Source organism: Limanda limanda, chromosome 6 (genome assembly GCF_963576545.1).
Source record: "Limanda limanda chromosome 6, fLimLim1.1, whole genome shotgun sequence".
Lineage (NCBI taxonomy): Eukaryota > Metazoa > Chordata > Actinopteri > Pleuronectiformes > Pleuronectidae > Limanda > Limanda limanda.
The window spans coordinates 20,472,516-20,491,460 of record NC_083641.1 but is presented as its reverse complement, the minus strand read 5'-3'; positions in this window follow the sequence as shown (position 1 = coordinate 20,491,460).

Sequence of the window (18,945 nt, the reverse complement as noted above, 5' to 3'; positions counted from 1 at the left end):
TGGTGGGGGCGGGGTTAGATACCATTTAAGCCGGACCATCACTATGTGAAGGGAGCTGCAACTGAGAGGACGTGAGTCTGCGAGCTCCCTAGAAGTATTTTCACGGAAAGTATATTGATATTGTAATCATTTATTTGGGCCATAGTGCTTATTTGTTTTCTTATTTTCAAGTGTTTGTTTTTTGTTTTTGCTCTTTTGTTTTATTTTATATTTGACTGCCTTGTAAGCATCATTTTGGTAATAATAAAATACCCTCTTACAAACGGCATCTCCAAGTACTCCTGAGAGTGATTTCCAACTCGCTCAGCCGCTCATCGTCATACCTACCTTTAACATTTGGTGGCAGTGGTGGGATCCAGTGGCCATGAGCGGCTCTCAGTGAGAAGAGATGGAGACAAGAAGTGGAGGTCCGGCACCTCCTGGGGCTGACACTACAGGAGACCCGGGAGCAAGGCCGAAATCTGCAGCGTTGTCCAGGACGCATCCTCCAATGGCCGTAGACAGGACTGATCGGCTGGAGCATATTATGAAGACGGTGGTGGACTGTCAGCGGAGGCAACAGGACCAGTTGGACGTAGAGGCACAACGGCATGACCAGAGGTGGAAAACCATGGAGCATCAATTTCACCAACTACAGAGGCTGGTGAGAGGGCAGCAAGACAACCCGCCCATCTCCCGCCCCTCTTCGACTCAAGGGCTACTTCCCCCTGTACCAGCTCCACAGCCACGTCCAGGTCTAGTACCAGCGTCAGGACTACAGAGCTCCCTTAACTCCTCTGCTATCAGCCTAGCCACGTCTCCACACTTCCATCCGGGGTGGTCGAACCCCAAAATGTCCCCATATGAAGAGGACGAAGATATTGAACATTATTTAAAGACATTTGAAAGGCTTGCGGCAGCCAGTCAGTGGCCCTTAGATACGTGGGCATTTTGTTTAGTGCCCTTGTTAAAAGGGAAAGCCAGAGCTGCTTTCGTAGCAATGAACATTGAGGACAGTCAGGACTATGTCAAAGTGAAGCAAGCCGTTCTCAGGAAATTTGAGATCAATGCAGAGACCTATCGCCAGCGTTTCCGCTCCAAGACTATCCTGGAGGGAGAGACGGCGAAGGAGCTCCAAGATCGACTCAAAGACCTCCTGGAGAAGTGGCTGGACCCAGAGACAAAGTCCAAGGAGCAGATCTGTGACCAGGTCATACTGGAGCAGTTCCTGGGGATGCTTAACCAGGAGCTACAGATATGGGTGAGAGAACGCACCCCACACTCCTCGGCTGAAGCGGCGGAACTGGTGGAGACCTTCGTAGCCGCCAGACAGTCCAGACGGTGCTACCAGCTGAGCCCACACAAGTCCTGGAGAAGACCTCAGCAGACAGCCCAGCATGAGCCGCTGAAGACACCGGTCGGTAAGTCTGAGGGTGGTAGTGGTCGTGTGTTCAGTCCCTCTAACAGCCCCTATAGGCCCAGCCCCAGTGTGAAGCCCCCTCCAGCTAGTACATCTCGGGTCCTGATCTGTCACCTGTCAGCAAGGCCACATTAGACCCCATTGCCCGATGATGCAAGCCACTGACTCAAGACTGTGTTATCTCTCGGGCCCTAGTAAACACATAGCATTCACTCCGGCTGATGTAACTGTCCCCGTCATGATAGGAGGCAAGACACTACAGGCTTTGGTTGACTCCGGTAGTAGTCAATCTTTTGTTCTTAAATCCTGTATGAAGTCTAATTATCAGCCAGTAGGTAGCGTTAGAGTCCGCTGTATCCATGGTGATGAGTCTGTGCATCAGACTTGCGAGGTCCCCATTGTAATCAGCGGTCAAAAGTATTTACTTACCGTAGGGCTCTTGGATAAATGTCCCTATCCTGTGATTCTAGGCCAGGATGTGCCAGTCTTAACGGAGTTGTTGCAGAATGTTAACACAGCGTCTAGCTATGTTTTAACTAGGGCACAGGCCAGTAAGAAAACAGAACCAGATTATTTATCAGAGTTACCGTATAGTTGCCATGGGGGTAAACTAAAAAAATCCAAGGCAGAGAAGCGTAGAGCTAAAGTGGCAGGTACAGCGGTGCCAGAGAGTCTTTCCCTGCCACCACTGGAGGGCAGTGAAGTCCTTGTGCCAGATTTTGGCAAATTACAGCAGGAAGACCCGACCCTTAGCTCTAGCTTTGCCTCGGCGAAGACCCCAGATGAGGCTAGGGAAGACATCAAGGAGGGAGGTGTTTGTTTTGTCATGCATGATGAGACACTGTACAGGGAGAGTGCAGACAAGGAACAGTTAGTGGTTCCAGAGGCTCTGAGAGGCCGAGTACTACAGCTGGGGCATAGCATTCCGTGGGCAGGACACTTAGGCAAAGAAAAGTCTGAGAAAAGAATTGTGAACAGGTTTTACTGGCCTGGTTTTCAGAAAGACATAGCGGAATACTGCAAGTCATGTCCGGAGTGCCAATTGTCTGCTCGCTCGCATAGAGGCTTGAAAGCTCCTCTCATCAGTCTCCCCATTATAGATGTGCCTTTCAGTCGTATAGCCATGGATGTAGTTGGTCCCCTAGAAAGGAGTAGGGCGGGCCACCGGTATATTCTAGTTATATGTGATTATGCAACACGTTACCCGGAAGCTTTCCCCCTCAGAAATACAAAAGCTAGGCAAGTAGCCAACTGGTTAATTCAATTATTCTCCCGGGTGGGGATCCCCAAAGAGGTATTGACAGACCAGGGCACCAACTTCACCAGTAAGTCTTTAAAGCAGGTGTACTCCATGTTAGGGATCCGGGCAATCAAAACCACACCCTATCATCCGCAGACTGACGGCTTGGTTGAGAGGTTCAATCAAACCCTGAGGTCCATGTTGAGGAAATTCGTGTCTGACTCGGGAGCTGACTGGGATCAGTGGCTCCCCTATCTGCTTTTCTCCTGCAGAGAGGTACCGCAGGCATCCACCGGGTTCTCCCCCTTCGAGCTTTTGTATGGCCGGGAGGTGAGAGGCCCGCTTGACATTCTCCGTGAGAGCTGGGAGGGGGACGCTCCTCACCAGCCGGTAAACATCTTGAGCTATGCCATAAAGATGCGGGAGAAGTTGGAACAGCTGAGCTCCATGGCACATCACCATCTGGCCAAGGCTCAGACAAGACAAAAGACATGGTATGACCAGACTGCACGCAGCCGCTCTTTCAATCCTGGAGAGAAAGTACTGCTGCTGCTACCCTCATCTGAAAGCAGTCTGTTGGCTAAGTGGCAAGGGCCATATGAAGTGCTTCGCAAGGCCAGCGAGGTAACCTATGAAATTGCCATGCCGGACAGACGTCACTCAAGGCACCTCTACCATGTCAACCTACTGAAGAAATGGAACGACCGTCCGGCGGCCGTCCAAAACCAGCTGTGGGCGCGGACCGTGGAACAGGAGGAAGAACCAGTGGAGCTGTATTTTCCTACAGCTGGTGGTGAGTCTCCCTACCCCTCCGTCACCCACCTGACACCTGAACAGCAGGAGGACCTGCTGAGCATCATCCCCATAGGCCTGTTCCGAGACCAGCCAGGGCGGACCGAGGTTATCACCCATGACATCCAGCTCACGTCTCCAGGTCCCATCCGGCAGACCGCTACCAGGGTTCCAGCGCGGCTGATATCTACGCTGAAGCAAGAGGTACAGGACATGCTGGAGATGGGGGTGATTGAGCCTTCGCACAGTGAGTGGTGTAGTCCGGTGGTCCTAGTTCCAAAAAAGGATGGCGCGCTTCTGTATTGACTTTTCAAAGCTGAACAGCATCTCGACATTTGATCCCTATCCCATGCCCCGTGTGGACGAGATGGTGGAGCGCTTGGGGAGGGCAAAGTTCCTCAGCACTTTGGACCTGTTGACCGCCTTCCGTGCTCCATCGGGTCTATACCAGTTCCGGGTCATGCCCTTTGGCCTTCATGGCGCCGCAGCAAGCTTCCAGCGTCTCATGGATGAGGTGCTGAGGGGCGCTGAGGACTACGCCGCGGCCTATATTGATGACGTTATTATACATAGTTCCTCCTGGGCGGAGCATCTTCATCACCTTCGCGATGTCTTCCGGCGGATCCATTGAGCAGGGCTGGTGGTGAACGCCAGCAAGTGCCAGCTTGCCAGGTCTGAGGTCTGTTACCTAGGCTACAGCCTGGGCAGCGGCACTATCCGACCCCAAATCGGCAAGGTGGACGCCATCCGCGATTCCCAGCCGCCCTCTACTAAAAAGGGGGTGAGGTCATTCCTGGGATTAGTCGGCTGGTACCGACGTTTCATCCCTAACTTCTCCAGCCGGGCTGCACCGTTGACAGACCTAACTCGCAATACCAGTCCCAACAAGGTGGTTTTGACAGCTGAGTGTGAAGCAGCTTTTCAGGACTTAAAAGAAAGCATGTGTCGGGATCCTGTGCTCCAGAGCCCGGACTTTTCCTTGCCCTTTACAGTGCAGACAGACGCCTCAGGCCTTGGCCTGGGGGCAGTGTTGTTGCAGGGGGAGGGGGAGGACAAAAGACCAGTACAGTATGTGAGCCGTAAACTGTTCCCTCGCGAGACTCGCTACTCCACTGTTGAGAAAGAGGCGTTGGCTATTAAGTGGGCCATTGACACTCTTAAGTACTATCTGATGGGCAAAGACTTTCTCCTTGAGACGGACCACAGAGCCCTGCAGTGGCTCCATCGCATGAGGGATTTTAATTCAAGGATTACTCGTTGGCACCTGTCGTTGCAGCCCTACAAGTTTACGGTGAAGTACAAGGCTGGCAAAGACAATGTTATTGCGGACTTCCTTTCGCGCCATGCCATGGACGCTCTCTCTTAAGGAGGGGGGTGTGTGACGGAGCGCCCGGCGCGGCAGTAGTGCACTGCCTGTTTACACTTGTGTGGCGGGGCGCACGGCGCCCGTCACGGCAGTAGTGCACTGCCTGTTTAAACGTATAATTATGACTAATGTGAAGTGTATGTGTTGATGTTAAGTGTATGCGTTGCAGGTTACCGTGGTGCTGTGTCGCGTCAGTGTTTGGGGAAGGCGAGCAGTCCGGAAATATGGATGTAAATAGACACGCACTTCCGGTGTAACCGGAAGTGCACCCGCATTTGGTCTAAGTTTGTTTAGGCTGTTATGTGAATAGTTGGCTATGCCTTCCAGTAACCAGTGTGTTAAATATGTTATCGTGCATTGTTCCAGGGATATGGAATTGAGTTTATTAGCTGTTAAAGCTTCTGGGTTTTTACGGACCTGTAACACCCCTGTGGAGACTGTTATATTGGTTTGTTCCAGTGGTGGGGGCGGGGTTAGATACCATTTAAGCCGGACCATCACTATGTGAAGGGAGCTGCAACTGAGAGGGCGTGAGTCTGCGAGCTCTCTAGAAGTATTTTCACGGAAAGTATATTGATATTGTAATCATTTATTTGGGCCATAGTGCTTATTTGTTTTCTTATTTTCAAGTGTTTGTTTTTTGTTTTTGCTCTTTTGTTTTATTTTATATTTGACTGCCTTGTAAGCATCATTTTGGTAATAATGAAATACCCTCTTACAAACGGCATCTCCAAGTACTCCTGAGAGTGATTTCCAACTCGCTCAGCCGCTCATCGTCATACCTACCTTTAACATGGGGGTGGTGGACGTTGGAGAGGGGGAATCCATGGCCAGAGGTCCCAGCCACGTCCAGCTCCGACTGGGCCCCAGTCACCTCCAGCTCCGACTGGGCCCCAGCAAACCTCCAGCTCCGACTGGGCCCCAGCCAGCTCCAGCCCGACTGAGCTCCAGCCTGCTCTGGTTCCTGCATCAGCCCCGACTGGGCTCCAGCCAGCTCCAGTCCCAGCCCCGACTGGGTCCCAGCTAGCTCCAGTCCCCGCTCCAGTCCCTGCTCCACACCGGCGGTTCCTTGCTGACGTCACGTCTCTTCCGACGTCGGAGGTTTCAACGGCAGTGCCAGCTTCAGTCCCTGCTCCGGTCCTGGCCGAAGTCTCCCCTCTTCGGGCGGCAGAGGTCTTCACCTCAGCACCTGCTCCGGTTCCTGCTCCTCGTCCGGGGCGGAGGTCGGACTCCTTGCCCTCTGCCCCTGACCGGTCTTCGGGGCCGCCCACCTGAGGAGCCTCAGAACTCTGCCCTTAAGCAGCCACGGCAACGCCCTCCAGAGCCTCAGAACTCTGTCCCTGTGCGGCCACGGTGCCGCCCTCCTGAGCCTCAGAACTATGTCCCTGTGCGGCCACGGTGCCGCCCTCCTGAGCCTCAGAACTATGTCCCTGTGCGGCCACGGTGCCGCCCTCCCGAGCCTCAGAACTCTGTCCCTGAGCGGCCACGGAGCCGTCCGCCTGAGCCCCTGGGCATGTCCCGGAGTCCCTCCTCCGGTTCCCCCCTCCTCCCTCCCGTCTCAGTTTTGTTTTTTGGGGCGTCTGGTATCCAGCCCTTGAGGGGGGGGGTTCTGTAACAGTCTGGCAATTTAGATGGTAATTGTCAGGCCTAAAGTGTTTTCTGTTTTAGTTGATCTCTGTTGTTTGTTTGAGTTGTTTTCATGTTTGCACTCTGTTTCTGTTTCCTGTTTTATTTTGTAGTCTTGTGTTCCTGGTGTGTTGTCTCTGTCTTCACTTCCTGTCGGTGATTATCTTCCTCAGTCCTCATGTGTTTCACCTGTGTCCAATTGCCCCTGTCTTCCCTGTGCATTTAAGCCACTGTGTTTCCCCTTGTCCTCTGTCGGGTTGTTCCACGTCGTTTCACGTCGTCTCTATGGTTAGTTCATTGTCTGCTGTTTTGTCCAGCTTCCCTGTGCTTGTTTTCCTTGTTCTATGTGCGCCTTGTCGCCAGTGCTACTGCTAGTGTTCCTGTTTTGTTTGTTTGTCTTGTTAAATAGACTTTTTGTTATATTAAATTACTTTTATTTGATATCTCTGCATTTGGGTCCATCTCCTTCATCTAGCGGTAACACTTATCGTAGCGGGGAACCACCCTGGTTACAGGGACCAAAAAGTCAATCTATAAATATCAGTCTCATCTGATAAAAAATAAAATTAATAATCTCGAAAGTTAATATTAATGATTATATAATAAACAATGAAGGGTTTTTAAGTTCGAGCACAGGCTATCATAATCCAGCTGTATTCACACACATATGCACAAATAATCACAGACTACAGATACTTTAATTACAAAAGCATTTATTAAAAAGGGGGAAATAAAGTTAATGTTATTTAAGGATTCATCATTTTAACAAACTCCAATATTTCAAAGATAACCACAGCAGCAGAACTTATCACAATCCAGAACACACATGTGAAACCTATGGTTTATGTATGTCTGTCTGTGGGTGTGTGTGTGTGTGTGTGTGTGAGAGAGAAAGAGAAAGGGGGAGTGGTAATGACGTACTCTGAAAATGGTGCTCTAACTCACCGGGACTACAACCAAAATAGCGGATTCGTCTTAGGAATGTGAAGCCAAAATGGAGGAGAGAGAAAGGAGGAGTGGCCAAAATAAACTCTCAAAATGGTGGTCTAACTCACGTTATTCAAAATGGAGCCTATGTTAATGACACCATGCGGCCGAAACCCAAAATGGCGGTCGCCACGTGAATTAACACAAAGGAATTTTCAGACAAAGAGAATTCTTTATCTCTGCTTTGGCCTTGGGGCCGAATGGCTTGCGATGCGTTTAATGTGTGAATACAGATCGGACGTGTGTTTAGGTAGGTTTAGGAGAAGAGAGAGAGAGAGAGAGAAAGAAAATAACAGAGGAGCTCTTTAAAACACAGTCAGAGACAAGTTTTACAGTTACTTTACCACTCAGCACCCAAGCGGCGTTGTGTGCTGAAGTTTGACCGGTAAAGTCTCTGTAAAGTTGGTCAGACGGTCACAGTGCAGCCGGAGATGCTTCGTCGCGGCGCTTAACTACTGTAACACAATAAAACCCGGAAATGAACTAGAAGTGCCGGCTCGTTACGGCTAAACAGGAGACACTGAGGTCCCACAAACAAATACACTCAAATATTAAACGACACGCTAAGTATTAAAGGAGACCTATTATGCCCATTTTACCACAAGTTGATATGGTTCATTGGGGTCTTAATGAAATGTCTGTAACATTTTTTGGTCAAAATACCACAAGGATCATTTAAAACAGCAGCCTTTTTACCCTGTCTAAAACAGCCCTCTTCAGATTGACCTGTTTTGAGTCCCCCCGCCCCCCCCTCTCCTCGCCCCGCCCCCATCTCACCACCCCGCCCCCCCTGTCAATCACACACACACACACATCCACTTTCTCTCTCCTTAGCATATTTAAGGTTGTTAAAATAATTTTAAGTCACTGTCCTACACATATATTTCTGTATTTGTTTGTTGTGTTTCTTCATTGAAGCTACAATTTTAAAACTACAACACCTTCTGATAAGGATGTACATTTATTTAAATACATGCATTAGATATGTGTGTATACAGTATTTAATTGTATGTGTATATTTATTCATACAGGGCATATATACACAGACACATGCACACACACAGACACACACAGAGATAGACACAGACACACACGCACACACACAGACACACACACACAGGCAAAGGGATGTGGGGGCTAGCTTTGGAAGCTAACACTGCTGCAACTTTTGCGGCAAAATGCACTTAAAACCCCGGGTATGAGTCTATTATAAAGCGAGCGACGGAGGCGGCAATGAGCTGCTGGTGACCGGCACCGGTTCGTGCAGCTCGGGGTGCGTGGAGCAAATCTACCTGGAAAAAACACCAACAGCTCGCGGTGTCTCCCGGCTCCGGGTTCGCGCTGCCGGATTGCGGCTCCCGGGCTCCGGTGGTGGCGCCGAGCTCCGGGCTACGCGATGGCTCCGGGCTACGTGGTGCGAGGCAGCTAGTGGAGGCAGCTAGTGCGAGGCAGCTAGTGGAGGCAGCTAGTGCGAGCCGGAGCGCGGAGCGGAGGTCCGGTCGGAGCTCCGGCCGGCGGAGCTCCCCGGCGTAAACAAACACATCCACCAGAAGCAAGCAGCTGACATGGAGCCAGCAGCCCCTCAGCGAGCCCGGGCTGAGGAGGGAGCTGTGGCAGGTAAATCAACCCGACCGCAGGCTCTGTTTCCTCCACCTCTCACCCAGCTGATCGTGAGATCGCGGCTTCTGCCCCGGCAGCCTCCTCCGTGATCACGGAGCAGGAGCCGTGGAGCAGGAGCCCCGGCTCCGCGTTCACGGAGCCGGGGCTCCTGCTCCGTGAACGCGGAGCATCAGCCGGAGCCCGAGCTGAGGAGGGAGCTGTGGCAAGTAACTCACCCCAACCGCAGGCTCTGTTTCCTCCGGCTCTCACCCAGCTCCCTGGCTGGTTAGCGCTGTCTTCTGAAGCTGGAGTCACATGAACAGCTTTGTGAGGATTTGTGCAGCCCAGCCCTGAGCATATCAGTGGTCGAATTCGTTTCATGCTGCTAGTTTGCTTATCCAAGTGTTTCTAGGATCGCAAGAATGCAATGGCGGCTGTCCAGACACCGAAGGACCGTCTATAAAGTGGGAGGTTCTTAAATCTGTGGTGGTTTCATCTATTGGTGGGATAGATCTATGGGGGGAGTGGGTTTTGGTCGTTAGTGACGTACATCGAACCAATAATCCCATTGGACCAGTGTTAATTTTGGCAGCTATTTTTGATTTAGTCTTAGTCTTTTGACGAAAATGCATATTAGTTTTAGTCTAGTTTTAGTCATTTTTATCCTTCTTAGTTTTAGTCTAGTTTTAGTCGACGAAAACAAATTACATTTTAGTCTAGTTTTATTCACATTTAATAGCCACATTAAACTCCTTATCTTCCCTTCTCAGGCCCAGGGACCCCCTGTGTTGTGTCTACAACTGCGTACTAGTCTAGCTTTCAGTACTTAGGTTGTCCATTAGATGTCCCTCCTATAGGTCTATAGCAGGGGTCGGCAACCTTTACTATCAAAAGAGCCAATTTGCCCCCTCTTGCCCCAAATAAAATTTGTCTGGAGCCGCAAAACATATTAATAACAAAGCTGATAAAATTTTATATAAAGTTATACTATACTAATCTGTAGATTATTGCATTTATGAAATTATAGAACAACAATAAAGAAAACTGTTGACATTTTATTTATTTTTACCTGTTACAACAAAGGGAAACACCAAATGCTTATGAAGAGGAGAAGAAAATACACAGGCAAGTGTAGGCCTACTTTGAAATAAATTAAACGCAGAACTATGTAGGGTTATTTGAGTCATCCCCATATTTGTGGGAAATGTATGAAATAAGAAGTACCCTATTTTGAAATAAATAAAAACATATAGCTGCAGCCTATATATTTTAGTTGGCGTTGGCGAAATGTGAAAACAAAAATTGAAAGCAGATCAGACTGGAGGCGGACACAGAAGCTGGAGCTCGGTAGAAACCAACTGCAGCCTCTGCTCTGATCCAGAAGCTGCGGCGCTGATCTCAGAGCAGCTGAGACCAGAGGAACTCTGTGTTTTCACTGTTTCCATAGTTAAGAAGCAGTCACTGAGCAGCTGCTTCATGTGAACGAGCTCTGATCTCACTGTCTCTCCGAGCGAGTGCGCTGCGGCAGGGGGCGGAGCCGCGGGACCGGAGCGCTACCTGGCAGCACACACGCACACACACACAGACACACACACTCGCCGCTCCGGGTACTTCATGACGGCCTGATACGATTATGTTTTTAAAAATTGTTGTGACTTAGTCAACCGCCAACATTTTCGTTTCGTCTCGTCTCGTTAACGAAAATTAAAATAGATTTCGTCATAGTTTTTATTTTCAAAGATCCATTTCGTTACGTCTTCGTCTCGTCTTAGTCATGGGAAAAGGGGCGTTAACGAATATTTTTCGTTATCGTTATCGTCAACGAAATTAACACTGCATTGGACGCACTCTCGCACATAGTTCCTGACATAGAGGAAACACAACAAATCGCGTGAGTTGTTTTTTTCCAGCGTTTTTGGGACGGTAGACGTGCCAGATACCCAAAATAACGTGTAGAAGCACTACAAAAGTGGCATTTTCATAATAGGTGCCCTTTAAAACTAGTCTCTGCCCAGACAAAATAGCCTCTTACTGTGACCGTGGTTTCGTGGGGTACGTGCGTGTTCCGCGCGAATGTCCCGGACGTCCAGTGAATAAAACTCGTGGTCTCTCAAGAGGGGCTCCGGAGCTCGGCCGCTTGACCGGAAAGGGAGCGGATTTCCTCGTGCTGCCTTTAACGGAATGAAACTTCGTCTTCTTCTGTGGCAGCGGAGATCGTGCTGCTTTACAGGAACGGAGTGGATTTTCTCATACTCCTCCGCGGAATGAACGTCGCGCTTCTGCAGGGAATGGCTGTGTTGAAGCCGTCTGTAGATCGTGTGGGAAGAATAAAAGTCTGTGGAACTCAGCTCTGCCTGCAAGTGAACTTCCTGTTTGATCTTTCAAGTTAAAACAGCAAAAAGTCCTATCAAAATAAAACATCGACTGAGATAGAAGAAAGGAAATAAAATTAATTAAAAAGAACGTTTGTGGTTGCTCCCTATAGCAACTAAATCATCTGGATAGACCTGGAGAGGTCTGGAGAGGGCATCAGTGCAGGGAAAAAAGCAGAGTTCTGAGGGGGCTCAGCTGTTTTATCCTACCTTCCAGGTACATGCCCCTGGAGGAGGGGTTATGGGGTTCAGTGGGCTCTCAGCCAATGGACTGTCAGATTTTGACCACAAGGGGCGGGCTTCGCCTTCAGTGGACGTCTCAGGTTTCATTAGGGTCTCTGCAGACCCCCAAGCAACATCTCCCCCCAGGGAACACAGAGGTGTAGTGGACTTCAAACAACCCACCCAGAATCACTTCACCAGGCTTGTGCATCCCATTGAGATAAAACTGACTCCTTAGCTTACAGGATGAGGAGTGAGAGGAAGACTCAGATGAGAAAAGGGAGGAAGGGAACATAATCAATAATGAGAAGCCATGAAAGGAGAAAATTGTGTCTACAAATGGCCCCAATACTGCCAAGACAAGAACAAAGCAAAGGCATCAGGTGCTACTCAGGAAATTGAGACGCTATCATGTCAGGTTTAAGTGAACTTTTGGTGTCTATGCTTTTCTGAATGGGGATTATTTTCTCTCTCACTATAATAAACCTCCTTGTAGAGAGGAATCGGTGATCCGTCAATTAAAAGTACAACTCTACAGTCTGTTGAATTAGTAAAAGCTGAAGTAAACAATTGCACATTTACTAGTGTTTCGGGTGAACTCATGTTTTAAGGGTGGTTTCCTTTAGAATACTAATGACTAGAGATGAGCCGGATACTCGGCTGAAACGAGTATCAGGTACGGATAAAGCACTTTTGCCGATCACGAGTATAATACGAGTAATCGGAGTCATTATCTGTGCTCGGACTGAATGAAAATCCTCACACAGCGTCACAGCGCTCCTCCCGTCACACACGGCTCTGCTCACTCACAGAACAGCTCTCTGTCTCTCAGTCACTCAGGTTCACTGCGCATCGGGACTGTTCCATAGGCTCAGTCAAGGAAGCAGAAATGATTCGTTCATTTCCCGACTGGGTCTTCTTCTTCTGGGTACGAGTCTTTGGAAAAATTTTCACGAGACCTGCATTGGCTCAGTAGAGGAGCGCTGGAGATGTAGCGAGGGACGTTCACTGTCTCCCGGAGAAATTAACACTCTTTGTTTTTAGTATAGAAAGACGTGAATTATATTTGTTCACAAGTCATAATGACTGGTTTTGTTATTTTCACTTTACATTTACACTTACTTTACAGTAAATTAAACCTCTATTAAATACAGTACAACATGACAGTTTGTATGGTTTAAAATTGTCATTTATTATCACACTGGCATTTAATTATCACTGCAAACAATTACACTGCACTAAACTTTAAGTGTTAATGTAAAGTGAAAATAACAAAACCAGTCTGTATGACTTGTGAACGAATATAATTCACGTCTTTCTATACTAAAAACAGAGTGTTCATTTCTCCGGGAGACAGTGAACGTCCCTCGCTACTCACTCACACACACACACACACACACACACACCTGGTGTGGATATAAATTTAAAAAAAATAAAAATAAAAAAATCATAAAAAAATGTCAAAGTTAAAAAAGAAAGTTATGTTGAACCAGCCCACTTCCGGGTTAAATCACACCCACTTCCGGGTCAGGCCCCGCCCACTCCGAGTACGGATACGGATACGGATAATTCATATGGTTAACAGATACAGATACAGATACAGATAATGCTGTACTCGCTCATCCCTACTAATGACTCTTAATAATTACAATTTAAAATAATTACCACCTTCCATCTCATTGTGATTTGGTTGAGCCTTCGTAGATCTCTGCATTTTATACAAAAACACACTGTTATGACTGTGGGCTGTTATTGCCCCTATTTATTCATTTATTTTTAATTAATGTTTGTATCACTGTGTTTTGAGTTGAATGTATCATACTATATTTTAATTTAGTTTCTGTTTTGGGTGTTAGTTATAATTATGTGGTTGCTTAGTTACCTCCCCGGAGGAGTTTATGTTTTTCGCCCCTGTCCATTGGTCTGTTTTTTAGCAGCTTATATGAAAAAAAAAATGAAACAGGTTTTAACATAGCTTGGTGGAATCAGTGTTAATTTTGGCAGCTATTTTTGATTTAGACTTAGTCTTAGTCTTTTGACGAAAATGCATATTAGTTTTAGTCTAGTTTTAGTCATTTTTATCCTTCTTAGTTTTAGTCTAGTTTTAGTCGACGAAAACAAATTACATTTTAGTCTAGTTTTAGTCGACGAAAACAAATTACATTTTAGTCTAGTTGTAGTCACATTTAATAGCCACATTAAACTCCTTATCTTCCCTGCTCAGGTCCAGGGACCCCCTGTATTGTGTCTACAACTGCGTACTAGTCTAGCTTGCAGTACTTAGGTTGTCCATTAGATGTCCCTCCTATAGGTCTATAGCAGGGGTCGGCAACCTTTACTATCAAAAGAGCCATTTTGCCCCCTCTTCCCCCAAATAAAATTTGTCTGGAGCCGCAAAACATATTTGATAACAAAGCTGATAAAATTTTATATAAAGTTATACTGTGGCGTGCACTCATGGGTGTGTCCTCTCACCCAGTGGTCGATGGGAAATGTAAAGTCTGTAGCTATATATACTTCCCGTATGGGGAACATGTGCCTGTTCTTCCTGGCTACTGAATAAACAACAGTAAGCAGTACCTGCGTCTCTGCCTTTCCTTGTCCTGCCACATTGGTGACCCCGTTTTTTGAACATGTTCGAGGTGAAGGAGGATAGTGTCCCTTCCTCATCGGGGGAAGACGTTTTTTCTTCCCCGGCTCCCGTGGACCGTGTCTCCACGACAACCATGGCGCAGCAGCTTCCAGGATCGAACAGCTCCGCGGAGCACGTTAAGCTCCCGGAGTTTTGGCAGAACGACCCCGCGCCGTGGTTTCAGCACATCGAGGCTCTCTTCCATCTGCGAGGAGTAACGGCAGACGACTCCAGGTATTTTTTGGTGGTCGCGGCTTTGGACCAGCAATCCACCCGGCGCGTGATGCAGCTCCTGCGGGCCCCGCCGCTGCGAGGGAAATACGCCGCCATCAAGCAGCTTCTCCTCCGGCGCTACAGCTTGTCAGCCGCGGAGAGAGCGGACAAGCTACTGTCGCTTCCCGGTTTGGGTGATGGTTCGGCAGTGGACCTGATGGACGAGATGCTGTCGTTGCTGAGCTCCGAGGATGAGGGTTTCCTGTTCCCGCACATCTTTCTGCGCCAGCTCCCGCTGCAGGTGCGCGCAGCCCTCGCCAACTCTTCTTGCTTGGCGGCCGGCAACTTCCGTGGATTAGCTGAGGAGGCGGACCGGATCCTGCTGTCTTCGAGGAACGTCTCCGTGCAGAGTGTGGCCGTGGAGTCCTCCCAGTCGACGTTGGAGAACGAGGTTCCGGCAGTGACGGCTTCAGTCTCCACCCGCACACAGCGCGGCCAGCTGTGTTTCTTCCATCAGCGCTTCGGCAGCAAGGCGCGCCGCTGCGTTCCTCCGTGCGCGTTCCAGGCACCGGGAAACGGAAGAGCCGGCGCTCGGTAGCAGCCGTGGGCGCTGGTGATCAAGAGGAGCTGCTGTTCGTTCATGACTCCATATCAGGTAATCAGTTTCTGGTGGACTCCGGCTCGCAGAAGAGCCTTCTCCCTCCTGCAGCTACGGACCTCTCGGCCCGTGGCAGTGGTCCGCGTCTGACAGCGGCTAACGGCTCGGCTATAGAGACGTTTGGTACCAAGTCTGTGACTGTGTGTTTCAATGGACGCAAATTTCTGTGTGATTTTGTTGTAGCCTCCATTACGGTTCCTATTACCGGAGCAGATTTTCTGTGCACTAATGGGTTGTTAGTGGATGTAACTAATCGCAGGCTCATTGATGCTGTGTCTTTTGCGTCTTTTCCGTGTCAGTCAGGGGGACCCGGGCCGTTAACACACGCTAATTTTGCGGCGTCAAAGGATGTCTTCCAGCGCTTACTGGCGGAATTTCCTTCGCTGACAACACCCGCATTTTCTGCCGCGGTTACTAAACACGGCGTGGAACATTTCATTCCCACTGCGGGTACGCCTGTTTTCGCACGTTCGCGTCGCCTCGACACCGTGAAGTTAGCCACCGCGAAGGAGGAGTTTGCTACCATGGAGCGTTTGGGGATCGTTAGGCGGTCCAACAGCCCGTGGGCTTCACCGCTCCACATGGTGCCCAAGGCAGACGGTTCTTGGCGGCCGTGCGGCGACTTCCGCCGTTTAAATAACATTACGGCCCATGACCGTTACCCAATTCCGCATGTTCAGGATTTTTCGATTCGTCTGGCGGGCATGACAATTTTTTCTAAAATCGATTTGGTGCGAGGTTATCATCAGGTGCCTGTGCGGGCAGAGGACGTGCCCAAGACTGCTGTCATTACGCCGTTTGGGCTTTTCGAGTTCCTGCGGATGCGGTTCGGCCTTAAAGGCGCAGCGCAGACGTTTCAGCGATTGATGGACTCGGTGCTACGTGACCTCGCGTTTGTTTTCGTCTATTTGGACGACATCTTGGTGGCCAGCCCGTCGGCTGATGAACATTTGTCGCACCTTAGGCAGGTTTTCCAGCGCCTTGATGGGCATGGTCTCATTGTCAACACAGCCAAGTGCCAGTTTGGGCTGTCTGTCATAGACTTTTTGGGCCATCGCATTTCGTCGCAGGGTGCGGTTCCTTTGCCCTCGAAGGTGCATGCAGTTGCGGATTTTCCCCGTCCGGTCTCGGTCAGGTCGCTACAGGAGTTTTTGGGCATGGTAAACTTTTACAATCGTTTCTTGCCTCGTGCGGCCCAACTCCTGCAACCATTGTATGGTGCTTTGAAGCTTAAGAAAGCCAAGGACCAGGTTGATTGGACCCCTGTGAGGATCCAGGCTTTTGAGGGGGCTAAGGCTGCCCTGGCTAACGCGGCGCTTCTGGCGCACCCCGCGTCTCGCGCGCCCATCGCCCTCACGACCGATGCTTCAGATGTGGCTGTTGGTGCAGTTGTTGAACAGCGGGTTGCGGGTGCATGGAAGCCCCTTGCATTTTTTAGCCGCGGTTTGCGAGACAGTGAGCGAAAATACAGTGTGTTTGACCGGGAACTGTTAGCGTTGTACCTGGCTACGCGTCATTTCCGTTTCCTGCTGGAAGGCCGCCCTTTCACAGCCTATGTTGTCCACAAACCATTGACGTTTGCTATGGCAAAGGTGACAGAGCCATGGTCTGCTCGCCAGCAGCGCCATCTAGCGGCGATCTCCGAATTCACAACGGACATCCAACATGTGGCGGGTAAAGCGAACCCGGTTGCAGACTGCAACCGGGTTTGCAACCGGTGCGACTGCCTGTCGCGGGTGCTGGTGTGTCCTGTGCATCTTGGGGTTGATTTTTCCGCACTGGCTGCCGATCAACCTGGGGACCCGGGTATCGTTGCACTGAGAGCTGCGAGTACCGGTCTGGAGCTGGAGGAGGCAGTTGTGCAAAATGGTGGGCCTGCCCTCCTTTGCGACGTCTCCACGGGCCGCCCCCCCCCGGTGGTGCCGGTTGCTTGGCGCCGTCGGGTCTTTGATATGGTGCACTCTCTTTCTCATCCGGGTGTCCGGGCGTCGGTGAAGTTGGTGTCTTCGAAGTTTGTGTGGCCTGGCCTTCGCAAAGAGGTCAAGGAGTGGGCGGCCACATGTGTGGCGTGTCAGCGAGCTAAAGTTCACCAGCACACTAGGGCGCCCCTCGAGCCATTTTTGATTCCAGCCAGGCGTTTTGATCATGTGCATATCGACCTTGTGGGGCCTCTTCCCCCTTCCCAGGGTTTTACACATCTCCTTACCATGGTAGATCGGACCACTAGGTGGCCAGAGGCGGTTCCTCTGTCTTCCACGACATCTGCGGACGTGGCACGCGCTTTTCTTTCAGCTTGGGTCTCACGTTTTGGTGCACCGTCTGATATCACCTCTGACAGAGGCCCGCAGTTCATTTCGGAGCTCTGGTCGGCGCTAGCAAAGTCTTTGGGCACACAGGTTCACCGTACCACTGCCTACCACCCCCAGGCTAACGGTTTGTGTGAACGTTTTCACCGGTCGCTTAAGGCGCCATTGCGGGCTGCGCTCTCAGATGCAAACTGGTTGGATCGGTTGCCGTGGGTGATGCTCGGGTTGCGCTCGGCTCCTAAGGCTGACCTGGATGCCTCGCCTGCAGAGTTGGTGCTCGGTCAGCCGCTCCGCATTCCAGGGGAGTTTCTGCCTCACAGCTCGGCCCCCTTTCCGCGTCCTGCGTCACAGTCCGCTTGTGCACCGGTGCCCGTGCATCGTTTTTCTCCTCGGTCTTTCGTGCCAACGGATCTCGCGACCGCTCGGTTTGTTTTCGTGCGTCACGATGCTCACCGGTTTCCCCTCCAGCCCCCGTATGACGGCCCGTTTAGGGTGTTAGAGGCGGGTTCTAAAAGTTTCATTCTGGACATGGGCGGGCGCAGGGAGCGTGTTTCGTTGGACAGACTTAAGCCAGCTCATCTGTTGGCCGGCGAAGAGGTGCTACCGGCCCGGGTTCCCCGTCGTGGTCGCCCCCCTTCTAAGACCCCTGTGTTGTTTTCTCCAGTTGTGCCTTCTGATCCTGTGTCTGTTGTAAATGATGTCCCTTCTGCTTGTTTCACCCCTGCGTTTGCGGACGGGGATCGGCATAGCCGTTATGGTCGCCTCGTTAAACCCCCTGAGAGGTACTGACTTTTGTCCCATTTTGTATTTTTCCCTCTGGGTGTTCGGGGGGGGGGCTGTGTGGCGTGCACTCATGGGTGTGTCCTCTCACCCAGTGGTCGATGGGAAATGTAAAGTCTGTAGCTATATATACTTCCCGTATGGGGAACATGTGCCTGTTCTTCCTGGCTACTGAATAAACAACAGTAAGCAGTAGCTGCGTCTCTGCCTTTCCTTGTCCTGCCACAATACTATACTAATCTGTAGATTATTGCATTTATGAAATTATAGAACAACAATAAAGAAAACTGTTGACATTTTATTTATTTTTACCTGTTACAACAAAGGGAAACACCAAATGCTTATGAAGAGGAGAAGAAAATACACAGGCAAGTGTAGGCCTACTTTGAAATAAATTAAACGCAGAACTATGTAGGGTTATTTGAGTCATCCCCATATTTGTGGGAAATGTATGAAATAAGAAGTACCCTATTTTGAAATAAATAAAAACATATAGCTGCAGCCTATATATTTTAGTTGGCGTTGGCGAAATGTGAAAACAAAAATTGAAAGCAGATCAGACTGGAGGCGGACACAGAAGCTGGAGCTCGGTAGAAACCAGCTGCAGCTTCTGCTCTAATCAAGAAGCTGCGGCGCTGATCTCAGAGCAGCTGAGACCAGAGGAACTCTGTGTTTTCACTGTTTCCATAGTTAAGAAGCAACCGGGGAGTCAGTGACGGCCTGCTTCACATGAACGAGCTCTGATCTCAGCTC